The 12,283-nt window shown below is 46.6% G+C and overlaps 1 protein-coding gene across 6 annotated transcripts in view; it reads left to right on the top strand.

Annotated features, from left to right (window-relative positions):
* CTNND2 (catenin delta 2) overlaps positions 1–12,283 on the top strand; it is a 3,216,642-nt gene that overhangs the window by 3,124,222 nt on the left and 80,137 nt on the right. The window lies entirely within an intron of this gene.

Raw genomic sequence — 12,283 nt, 5'->3', positions numbered from 1 at the left:
CAAGCCGCCGTAACTGACCCTGAAAAGCAACGGAATTACAAAAAGCACACATAGTCTATGTGGATTTACTATAGCACCTGAGCAACATAGACTAACAATTATACACCTGGAGAATCCATACAAAAGTAGACAAAGCAGGCACTCGAATTGCACAGATACTTCGGAATGCCCCAAGTCCAGTCCCCATCCTTGAAATTAATACCCCAACCATGGTTAATGTTACCACACAGAACAGCATCAACTCCGCCTTTTGTAGCTACTAGACTCTATATGATGCACCCCGAGGTAGAGCCGCAAGAATTAGACGATTTGTTGGACAGTTTCAATTGCCCCCAGTTATCAGCAGAAGAAACAAAAGACCAAGCAGCACCAGTAACTAAAACAGAGATTAGAGAGGCTATTAGAGAACTCCTACACAATTAAACGCCTGACCTGGATGGTTTACCAGCAGAGTTTTACGCTACTTTTTTAGCCCAACTAGTTCCCATCTGGAACGAATGTATCAAACAGCTTTAAAAATAGGCATTTTTTTTATTTATTTATTTATTTATGTAATTTTATATAGCGCGGACTTTACCCGAAGGTGTCAGAGCCCTTCACAGAGGACCAAATGATATACAGGAACAAAATACAAAAGCAAACAATAAGTTACATGGATCAAAAGTGACACTAGTGAGCAAACAAAATACATGAGGTAGCAATCGGTGCATTATAGGAGAAAAAAGTGATAAAGGTGCAGGTTACAAAAACGTACAAAATAAAAGTAGAGGTATAATACTGCAATAGAAGGCAGACACTCCAGCACAATAACAAACGTTATGCAGGCAAAGGTGGCACTTGTGCAAGTCTCTAAAACAAACAAAATGTGCGAGGTAGCAAACAGTGTGTTACAAACAAAAGTGACGTGTGCCAGTTCCAAAAGGGTACCATACACAGGTATTGGGAGATTACTAAACATTTAAACTACCAGAACACCCTGGGGAGGAAGTACCATAAACCTGGCCAATAGACTTTCCAGTAATGGGAGGTCTTCCTTCAGACGAAGGCAAGGGTGTGAGTTAGACTTGGAGGTGCCTTTGGAGGAGGAGAACTTTAAGGTCCCGTTTGAAGGCCTGAGAGGAGGAGGTAGTCCGGAGCTGAGGCGGGAGTGAGTTCCAGATTCTCACTGCGTTGCCTGAAAAGGATTGGGCCATCGATCTTTCCTTCTTGAAAGTGGGGTTTCAAGCAGAAGATTTTACGCATTCCGAGATGGTCTAGAACCTCCAGAGAGTTTCAGTTTATTCGAAAGGTAGCGAGGAGAGGAGGAGTGTAAGGCTTTGTGGGTGATACAGGCAGTCTTGTAGATAGCTCTAGCCTCGATGGGAAGCCAACGAAGGGAGGATAGCAGCGGTGTCATGTGGTCGCTTCTTGTAGCCCCATAGATGAAACGGGCTGCTGAGTGTAAGACCGATTTCAGGGGGGACAGGTGGGATTTGGGGAGGCCAGTAAGTAGAGAATTGCAGTAGTCAAGTCTGGAGAGGACCAGCGATTGCACCAGTGTTTTAAGGTCATGCTCAGGTAAAAAGCGACGGATTCCCCAAAGAAGTCGCAGTTGGTATCGTGCAGACTTTGCCATGGAATTGATGTGAGAGATTAGATTGAGATTGTTGTCGAGTAAGACACCAAGGGATTTTGCGCTTTCAACAATGATATGCTTATTGTTAAGTTGATTTGTCTGATCCATCCAAGATTGAACCGGGGGGAGGAGAAAGTGAGGAGGAGAGGAGGAGGAATTCAGTTTTGGAGGGATTCAGAATCAGTTGATGAGTTGACATCCAGTTTTGAATGTAGTCGAGAGTTGAGCTAAGGATAGCGAGATCGTGGGTGGAGGCAACCTTGAGGTAGATTTGAGTGTCATCTGCGTAGAGATGATAGTGGATCCCAGATTTACTTAGGAGATTTCCCAGGGGTTCTAGGTAGAGGTTGAACAGAGTAGGTGCAAGTATAGAGCCTTGAGGAACACCTTGACCTACCGCCAGAGGAGATGAAAGGCTGTTCGCTATTTTGATCATTTGGGATCTATCTGAGAGGAAGGAAGCAAACCATTTAAGCACATTACCCTCCATGCCCATTCTCTGTTGCAGAGTATTGAGGAGAGTGTCATGGTTGACAGTGTCAAAGGCTGCAGAGAGGTCAAGGAGAATAAGAAGACAGGACCCCCCCCCCCCCCCCCCGAGTCGAGTATCCTCAGGGCGTCATCGATCACTTGCAATAGGGCTGTTTCAGTGCTGCAGTTTTGGATGAAGCCGGACTGACATTTGTCAAGAAGATCATTGTCCTTGATATAACGAGAGACACTCATCTTTCTGTGATCTTCGCAAGAAAGGGAAGGTTAGTGATGGGGCGGTAGTTGTTGAGGTCATTTGCATCAGCAGAGGGTTTTTTAAGCAGAGGGGTGACCTGCCCTGTTTTGAAGGAGACAGGAAGGGAGCCTTGGCAGAGGGAGAGGTTGACCAGAGTGGTCCAATAGGACAGTGAATGGGAATAGAAGTCAATAGCAATGGCACTGGGGATGGGGTCAAGAGAATGGTTGGAGGGCTTAGTTTCGAGGATGCATTTGAGGAGGACATCTTCAGAGATGAGGTCAAAGTTCTGCCAAATGGCTAAGGATTTGCGCTCCTCAGGAGGGGTAGGGTGAGCGACCTGAGCCACAAGGGATTTCACTTTATTGTCAAAGAATAGAGCAAAGTCTGTTGCTTTCTTTGTAGAGTCCTCCAGCTTGGAGGTAGGGGGAGAGTGGTTAGGAATCTTGATGAGATCGAATAGTTTTTTGGGTCTATTTTTGGCAGAGTCAAGGAGGGTTCTGAAGTGCGACGCTTTCCCAAGGAAGATGTTCTTATGGTATTTGGATCTTGCAGAACGAAGCGTGGCTAAGTTATCGGTGGAGGGCGCTTGCCTCCATTGTTTCTCCAGGTGTCTTAGCTGCTTCCTTTCTTCATAGAGGGATTTGTTGTACCAAGGTGCTGACGGAGTGGGTCTAACCTTTTTGCTTTGGAGAGGAGCGACCTTATTGATTTCGACTGCAAGGACTGTGAGGCATTGGGAGGTGAGCTCGTCAACATCTAGGTTCGGGTCTAGCTTTGGAAGTGATAACAAGGATGATTCACAGAAGGAACCAATGTCAATATTTTTAACATCACGGAACCAGGAGGTAGCCCTCTTAGGTTGGCCAAGAGTTATAGAGTGTGAAAGGTGAAGAGAGAATGGGATGAGGAGGTGGTCAGATCAGTCTACATGAATAGGGGTAGTGATAGAAAGTCTGTCTGCTTTGGAAATAACAAGGTCCAGGATTGAGCCCTTAGAGTGTGTTGACTGTGTGCAGTGTTGTATAAGATCATATGCAGAGAGGAAGGTGGCAAGCGAGTTCGCAGAGGAGTCTTGCGGTGAGCCCCAATGGAGATTGAAGTCCCCCACAAAGGTCTGATTGTCACTTTCCGAGTGTTGGTCGCTGATGAAGTCAGTGAGTTCTTCCAAAAACGAAGGGTCGCTCCCCGGTGGACGGTAAATGACATGGAATCTGAGGGGTGAGCGATGGTGCAATTGGAGCTCAAGAGAAAGGCCTTCAAAAGTGAGGAAAGAGCTGAAAGGAAGAGCCTTCAGTTGAAGGGAGTTTCTAAAGATGACTGCAACACCTCCCCCAACGCCGTCGGTTCTGTCTTTCTTGAGTATAGAATAGCCTGTGGGTAGTAGGAGATCAAAGATAGAGTGTGAGGTATCGTTGAACCAGGTCTCTGTGAGGAAGAGCATGTCAACCTTGTGTAGGGTGATGGTATCGGAGATTTGAAGTTTATGTTTTACTGCTGATCTGCAATTGTGGAGCAGACAGCGCAGCTCTGTCAAGACTGTTTTGGTGATGGGGGTACTTGGGCTCTGCAGGGTGATTCGGATGTTGTACTTATACAGGGGTGCTCGGGAGGGTTTAGGTGGACGCTTGGTTCTGACAGAGGAGATGGTCGGAATAGAGTAGACAATAGGGTAATCGGGAGGTGCAGGTTGAAGAAGGGTGGAATTCGAAGGCTTGTGTGAGATAACCACGTTTGCCGATGAGGGGTTGGGCTTAGTTATAGTGGGGTGAGGGGGCGAGGTACATCTCGTGGGGTGGTGAGGGTTATCCACAGGAATTGGGGTGTAAGGAAAGGAGGGAAACTTGGAGCTTAAAAGTGAGATGGAACTTACAAGCTGGGAAATCAAGGTGATCAGGGAGTCTAGCTTATTTTCCAGGGAGAGTAGGGAAAAGCACGGGTTGTTGGGTGGTTGTAGGGAGACAGGAGGGGGTGGAATTGGAGGGGGAAGGCAGGGAGAGGTTGCGGTGGAGGAGGGGAGTTGGGGTGTGGGGTTCAAAAGTGGGGAAAGGTGGAGGTTGAGAGTAGGAGTAGGTGCGTCAGAGGCGGAGGGGGAGTTGTCTTTATTGGAGTTGCAGGAAGGAAAGGAATTACGGAAAAATTTAGGAGAAGATCGGTACGGATCCGGGCGGTATGGTAGAAGAAGAGGGGAGGATTGAGTGGAGTCATGGGAATGTGGGAGGTTAGGGAGGAAAAGAGGGGAGGTGGTCAAAGGGGTCCTGTCATCGATAGGGGGTTGCTGTAGGGAAACGGGCATCTGGCCGAGAGAGGGGGGTTGGGAGAAAGGGAAATTGAGGAAGGGGAGTGGTTCTGCTGTGCCCGAGGGAGGGAAGAGGAGAGGGATACCAAAGGGGGAAAGGGGGTAGCACAGCATAGCTGGAGGTGAGGGTGGGAGGAGAGAGATGCAGTGAGTATGAGGGGAAATCGGGGCGAAAACCGAGGGGAGGAGGGGGAAGAGGAGAGGGGGGGATGGAGGAATAAGCTGAGTGTAGGGAGGGTTAGCCTGGGTAGAGGGTTGGAGAAGAGGTGGACTCAAAAGGGGGGTGACGGGTAGGAATATGGGTGAGGTGAGGAGATTGGGGAATCGTGAAGGTGTAGCTTGGGCAAGAAGCGTATTAGTTAAAGGTAAGGCTGAAGTGAAGAATGAGGGGGCAACCTGTGAAGGGGGAGGAATAGGAGGGGGGGGTGGAGGGAAGAGGTCCTGCCTGTGATTCTCGAGGGTGCACCCTAATGGTGTGTAGGGGGGTCAGGGGAGGAGAGAGTGAGTAGTGGGTGTAGCTAGGTGAGGAGTTGGGGGAAAACCCAGTTACAGAGGAGGGGAGAAGGGAGAGGAAGAGGTGGAGGTGGAGAGAGGGCATCCTGCCCTCCACTACAATGTAGGAATCAGTGACTTCACTCCCAAAAACAGTTAGAGACTCTAAAGACATCACTTGATACAGATCACTGTCATTATTAAATACTGAATCTAAAATACTAAGTAAAGTGCTTGCTCACTGATCACTCCCATTATTGCCACAACTTGTACAGACAGATCAATGCGGATTTGTATCGGGTCGCAACACGTCTTTAAATATAAGACGACTATACCATGTTATGGATGCATCTCCTGATGAACTCCAAGGAGCCGGGAGCATCTCCCTTGATTTACGCCAGGTGTTTTGACACCCTCATATGGGAAAGCATGTTAGTAGTCCTTATTAAATTTGACATCACCCCTAAATACATACAATGGGTGAAACTGTTATAGACATCACCTACTGCGAGAGCATGCACAGGCATACACTTATCACAGACCTACCCCATACTCAGAGGCACAAGACAATGATGCCCTTTATCTCCAATACTATTTGGATTAACGCTCAAACTACTGGTACTGAAACTATGCCAAGAAGCACTAGAATGGGGAACCCAAATAGTTCCAATAACCCATGCATTATCTCTCTATGTAGATGATATAATATTATGGCAAGAACCTCCATGGCAGTTTGCATCCAATAGCTAATAGCTTTTCACACTTTGAACGCAGTTCGGGACTTACTGTAAATACAACTAAGTCACATGCATTCTTTTTTTAAATTGACCCGCATACCACACTGATTGCATTCGGGGAACTGATGCTTTACATCCCGCCTACCACCTTTAAATACTTAGAGATCCACATATATAGATCTCCCCAGGATCTGCTAGAGGATAATCTTCAAAATGCAATATACTCACTGCAGTCACAGGTGTCCTTCTGGACCCATCTCCCCCTTTCTGTGGTGGGTGCATTGCAATATCAAAAATGGTCATGCTCCAATCAGTATTATACTATTTCACCAATTTACCCATTGTGATTCCAGCCCACTGTTTTACAGCTCTAAAAACACACCTGATGGACTTGGTCTGAGGAGTGGGCTGTAGACGGGTCAATCAATCAATCAAAGACACTTATAGAGCGCGCTACATACCCGTAGGGTCTCAAGGCGCTGGGGGGGGGGGGTGCCGCTACTGCTCGAACAGCCAGGTCTTCAGCTTCTTCCTGAAGGAGAGGTGGTCTCGGGTCAGGCGCAGGTCGGTTGGGAGGGAGTTCCAGGTCTTGGCGGCCAGGTAGGAGAAGGACCTTCCTCCTGTAGTCGCTCTTCGGATGCGGGGGACGGCGGCGAGGGCGTGGTTGGCTGATCGGAGGTGGCGTTTGGGAGCGTAGAAGTTGATCCGGCTGTTGAGGTAGCTCGGGCCTTGGTCGTGTAGGGCTTTGTGTGCGTGGGTGAGGAGGCGGAAGGTGATTCTTTTGTTGACGGGGAGCCAGTGAAGGTCTCTCAGATGTCCGGAGATGTGGCTGGTTCGTGGGATGTCGAGGATGAGTCTGGCTGAGGCGTTCTGGATCCGCTGGAGTCTCTTCTGGAGCTTGGCGGTGGTTCCGGCGTAGAGGGCGTTGCCGTAGTCCAGTCGGCTGGTGACGAGGGCCTGGGTGACAGTCTTCCTGGTCTCGGTGGGGATCCACCAGAAGATCTTCCGTAGCATGCGCAGGATGTTGAAGCATGACGAGGAGACGGCGTTGACTTGTCTGGTCATGGAGAGGGAGGAGTCCAGGATGAAGCCCAGGTTGCGTGCGTGGTCTGTCGGTTTGGGTGCGGTGCCCAGGGCGGGAGGCCACCAGGAGTCGTCCCAGGCGGAGGGTGAAGAGCCCAGGATGAGGACCTCCGTCTTGTCAGAGTTCAGTTTCAGGCGGCTGGTCGTCATCCACTCGGCTACCTCTTTCATCCCTTCGTGCATGTTGGCTCTGGCGGCGGCGGGGTCGTTGGTCAGGGAGAGGATCAGCTGGGTGTCGTCGGCATAGGAGATTATGCTGAGGTTGTGTTGGCGTGCGATGGCCGCGAGGGGGCTCATGTAGACGTTGAAGAGGGTGGGGCTCAGCGAGGATCCTTGAGGGACGCCGCAGATGACTTCGGAGGCCTCTGACTTGTACGGTGGTAGGCGGACTCTCTGTGTTCTTCCGTCGAGGAAGGAGATGATCCATTCCAGCGCCTTGTCCTGGATTCCGACGTTGCTGAGGCGCTGTACTAGGGTGCGGTGGAAGACAGTGTTGAATGCCGCGGAGAGGTCTAGGAGGATGAGGGCCGCTGTTTCTCCGTTGTCCATCAGGGCTCGGATGTCATTGGTGGCGGCGAGGAGGGCGGTCTCGGTGCGGTCACGGGTGGGGCTAATGAAGCTGCAGTTACCGCCCAATAATGGCAGCCTGGGTGTGCCGGACTTCAGAGCATACTGTTTAGTGAGTCAGTTGCAATGGCTGGTGTATTGGCTAGCTGGACGTCATCTACATGAAATAGGCTACGCGTCGAATATACTAGCACAGGGTACAACACACACATTATCGTTCCCTCTGACAAAGCCTTCACTTACAACACCACTGTTGTTAAAAATTGCTCTTACATACTGGAGATCAGCCCTGAAATATACAAAGCAAGCCATTTCCTTTGCCCCGAATATTCCACTTTTAGGTTTCCCCACTCCAACTGGAATACTGACGAGCCGTTGTATACGCTTATGGAAGCAGGCATGAGTGACAACAGTGGGAACATTATTTGGGAGAGAGATGCTACTTAACCACACAGACTTTGTCCACAAGCAGGGCCTCCCAGATTCCTTGTTCCTTATACATGCAAATATTACACGATATGTCAGAATACATTGGTCTCCGAATGGAACGGAGCCTCCCACTCAGAAACTCATCCACTCCCTATACTTGATGGGCAGTGGTAAGCATTTAATCAGATGGCTATACAGAAGCTTACACACACATTCTGCTGTACCCCTCAAACACTTAAGAGAAAAGTGTGGGCAGGAATTGGGAAAGGTGCTTCAAGATAATGATCGCTTTCCAAGGAAAGTATCATGCATCAGATTCAAATTCATCCAATACATGATCTTACACAGAGCATATCGGACACTGTACAGACTACACAATATGTTCCCAGAAGTGTTAGCAAAATGCCCAAGGTGTGTGGCTCCAGATGCAAACTTGATGCATATGTTATGGGTATGCCAGGCTCTCTCATCCTTCTGGACACACGTAACGGACACAATAAGAAAAGTAACAGGAGGAGCACAATGGGACACAGCGGAATGCTGTATATTAGGCTTTCACCACCGACCTAAGAATCACAAAGTGCAAGTAAAATTTGCAGATTTAGCTCTACTTATTGCAAAACGTTTATTAACTATGAGTTGGAAATATGGTTCCCCACCAAGTGTACTGAGTTGGTGGCAAAAAGTAATCCAATGGGGAAGGACAGAAATTGAGCACTCTGCAGAGAGGAGTATGGGGGATTATGGAAGATGCCAATATGAATGGATTGGGACATATTACTGGAACCTTGTAAAGTTCTAGATGCACCGATAACCTGAACAGTATTCACCCTGCCCCTAACCCAATAACACAGACTACGAACAACAGGTCAGCACTTTTAGCTAACACTGCAATTAGACGGGCCGTACAAGCAGCATAATAATAATTGCGTTATTTTCTCCTAGAAACAGTACCCAGACTATTCCTCCAAATTACTCAAAATACAGACTCAAACTTTAGCAAATCCATTGGAAAACCATTAAACATGTCATGAAAACTGCCTGCATCTCGTGTACGGTAAATAACAGAGCACTAAGTACGGAGGAGGGGAGAAATGTTCATAACTTCATATATAACGAATACATAAAATGTCACACTGGAAAGACGTTTGATATAACTAAAGCATGTAGAAGTGACAAATTTCATGAAAATACCTCTAGTTACGTGAAATGGATAGTATGTCGTCAATTACTATATGATTAACAAAAATTTTATATGATGTCATTGATACCACATGTATTGAACAGATTACAAAATCAATAAACTATTCGGAGAAAAAGAATCTGAGATGTTGAAGTCACCTAGGAGGGTTATGTGGGATTGTTGGATGTCAAAAACAACAGATACGGTGAATATGCGTTCAATAGGAAGGATACTTCCCCGTTCTTAGTCACTTGTCTCTAGGTACCAGACCCCTTGTGGGTCTTAATATATTTGGATGAGGTGGTCGTACCCACGTAATGCGGCATGCTTCATCATTGACCACCTCATCCCACCCTGGTAAGATGATTCTACCAGAACGGACTCAACCCCTATTAACGAGGGAGTTCTTGAGATATATTAATCACCAGGCCAAGGCAGGGATCCAGTTAAGATTAAAAATACCTTAAGGTATACCCCAGGTATATCCATTATTTGATTGTACCTTAGGAATGGCAAGAAATAGATCTTCGAATCACTGGATGTCTGGGGTTATAATGACATCCACCATCTGACATGCTCCTGCCCACTCAAAGTGGCAGATAACTGGCCAAGGACATTCCTCTGGGCCATCGGGGATCTGTATCAATTGCTTCTGCTACTATAGGAAAGAAGGGTATTTCCTTCCTTCCTTTGTATCAGTTTTCCACCCTATTTAGGGTTGCCGACTTCATGGTCTGATGGGGGTAGGCTGCTCTTGTAGTCACACATTCATTTAAGAGACATGCTTGATCAGATACCTACTCTTCCCCTCATTCCTGCCGACCTTGCTCATGTTGGACGGACAAGTAGTGCAGAGATTTGAGAGTTTATGTATGAAGTCCTTGTTCTGCCAGAGAGGCTTGAAGATAGGTTTGAATTTAGCTGTCTGATTTCCTGATAGGAGGTAAGTATCTAATTGCATGTCAACAGCTTCTTGGCTTTGCATGTTACTTGCTTGCCTAGGGTACAAGACCAGGTGGAATTAAGGATGACAGTGATGCCTCCTCCCAGTCTATGTGCATAGTCCACACAATGGATGCTGCAGTCTATGAGAAGAAGGACATCTAGGATGTGTCAAGATAGGGGTGTTAACTATGTTTATTTGAGGAAAGGAGCATCAAGCTTGGATAGGTGATGAGGTCTGCAATGGCTGCATGGAGTACTGCAGAGCGAGCGTTGGTGAGCATGCATTAGAATATGTATTCTGTCGTTTCAGGGTCCGTGCTAGTTAACCCCTTGGGCGTGGCTGCGATTCTGCGACTGTGCGGCACTTCTAAAGAGTGGGCAGGATCATGACGGCCCCCAGCCATCATCAGCACACGCCCACTGTGTTGCATGACGGACAGGGGCCGTCATCAGCATGGAAGGGGTTAATGGTATGTGTACAGGATTGGGTCTATGTTGTGTGTGAATGCTATGTGACTGTCTGGGCCATCTGCCCTGGGTGTGATGTTGAGGATTGGCAGTATAGGGTGCTGTGTGATGCACATGATTTTTGTTACCTTGTAGGTTTCAGGGAAACATGGGTTCTGACCCAAGGCCCTTCCCGGCCCTAACAGGCAATGTCCCTGTCTGTGTCCACCCTTTGATGGGGTCTCCTGGGCGAATGGACACCCTGGAGAGTTGACTGAAGTATGGGAGAATGCAGAAAGTGGTGATACTTCCTGTGCACATGGATGATGGCAAACCAGTGATGTCACTTCCTGTGCAGATGGATGATGGTAAACCCAGTGATGTCATTACCTATGAAGAATGATGAGGGAAAATTCAATGGTGTCAGTTCCTGTGCTGATGAATGGTTGGAAATGAATTTGGAATGCAGTTTGTCATGTATAATGGCAAAGCTTTTTAAAGCTATTGGGCCCAATTCACAGAACTAACTTAAGACAAAATCCTAAACGTACTACCATTTTGGTATTCACAGAAGGCACTTACTCATTTTTGTATTTACAGAAGGCACTTAACTCATTTTGGTATTCATAGAAGGCACCCAAAATGAATAAGTGCACTTACTCATTTTGGTATTCATAGAAGATACTTACTCATCAATGAGTAAGTGCCTTCTGTGAATACCAATATGAGTAAATGCCTTCTGTGAATACCAAAATGAGTAAATGGTAGTAAGTTTAGGATTTTGTCTTGTTAGTTCTGTGAATCGGGCCCATTATGAATACTGCTTTACCAGACATGAGTTTGTAATATGATTGTAACTTAACTGCTCTACGAAACTGTAAAGTCTTTGCTATGAGAGCAAAAGCTCTGCTACAGCGTGTAGCACATATGTAGCTCTCATCTCTATATCTTAAGTTGGTGAGATCTGTATAGATTTTACATTTTACACCCTGCCATTTTCAAGCGGTGATATTAAAAATGTTTGCATTGTTAAGTAAAACCTTTGTAAAGCATGGTTGGAGAAAACCTGTGCTTCCTATGGTTTACATAGCTTATAATTTAGGTCAAAGATGGCAAATGAAACTCGGTGGAAATTTGGAGTTAGGAACAATGAAAATGCAGAATTTTGGAGGTGGATGTCCCCCACTCCTCATCTTTCATTCTTTCTGTGTCTTATTTTCTGAATGAGGGTACCTATTGGTTAGCACACTTTGCGATTTCGAAAAATAAGAATTACTTTAAAACAAAACGTGTTTGTTATTACAGCTGAACTGCCGGATAATTAACGCGTTTTAAAACCAGTAAACCTAGATATCCAAATTTCACATTTTTTGGGGGGAAAACACAAGACGTTTTCTAAAACACACCAGTTTGTCTCTTGCAATCTGACTGCGGATATGTTATAGATTTCAAATAGGTCAAAATTGATAACTACACCTTATAGTGTGTGGTTCTGGAAAAAGCTACTGCATTGTCATGTACATCTAAGAAATCGGCTGAACACCTGCTAAGAAGTTGGTTATTTTGAAAAATAAGTTTTTTAATGTCGTTCAAATCAACTTCTATGTTAAAAGTCCTTAAATCAAAAATCAAGATGCTGTGAAACCTCAAATCTACGCCTAGGCCTTTAGTGATGACGTCACAAACAATCGTGGGTGCGTTTCAGCACATGACATGCAGATGCTGCTAACAGAGGGCATGTTCTTTTGGTATGAGTAGT

Source organism: Lissotriton helveticus, chromosome 4_1 (genome assembly GCF_964261635.1).
Source record: "Lissotriton helveticus chromosome 4_1, aLisHel1.1, whole genome shotgun sequence".
NCBI lineage: Eukaryota > Metazoa > Chordata > Amphibia > Caudata > Salamandridae > Lissotriton > Lissotriton helveticus.
The sequence above is the reverse complement of the archived record's forward strand: the minus strand, read 5'-3'. Positions and strand labels throughout refer to the sequence as shown.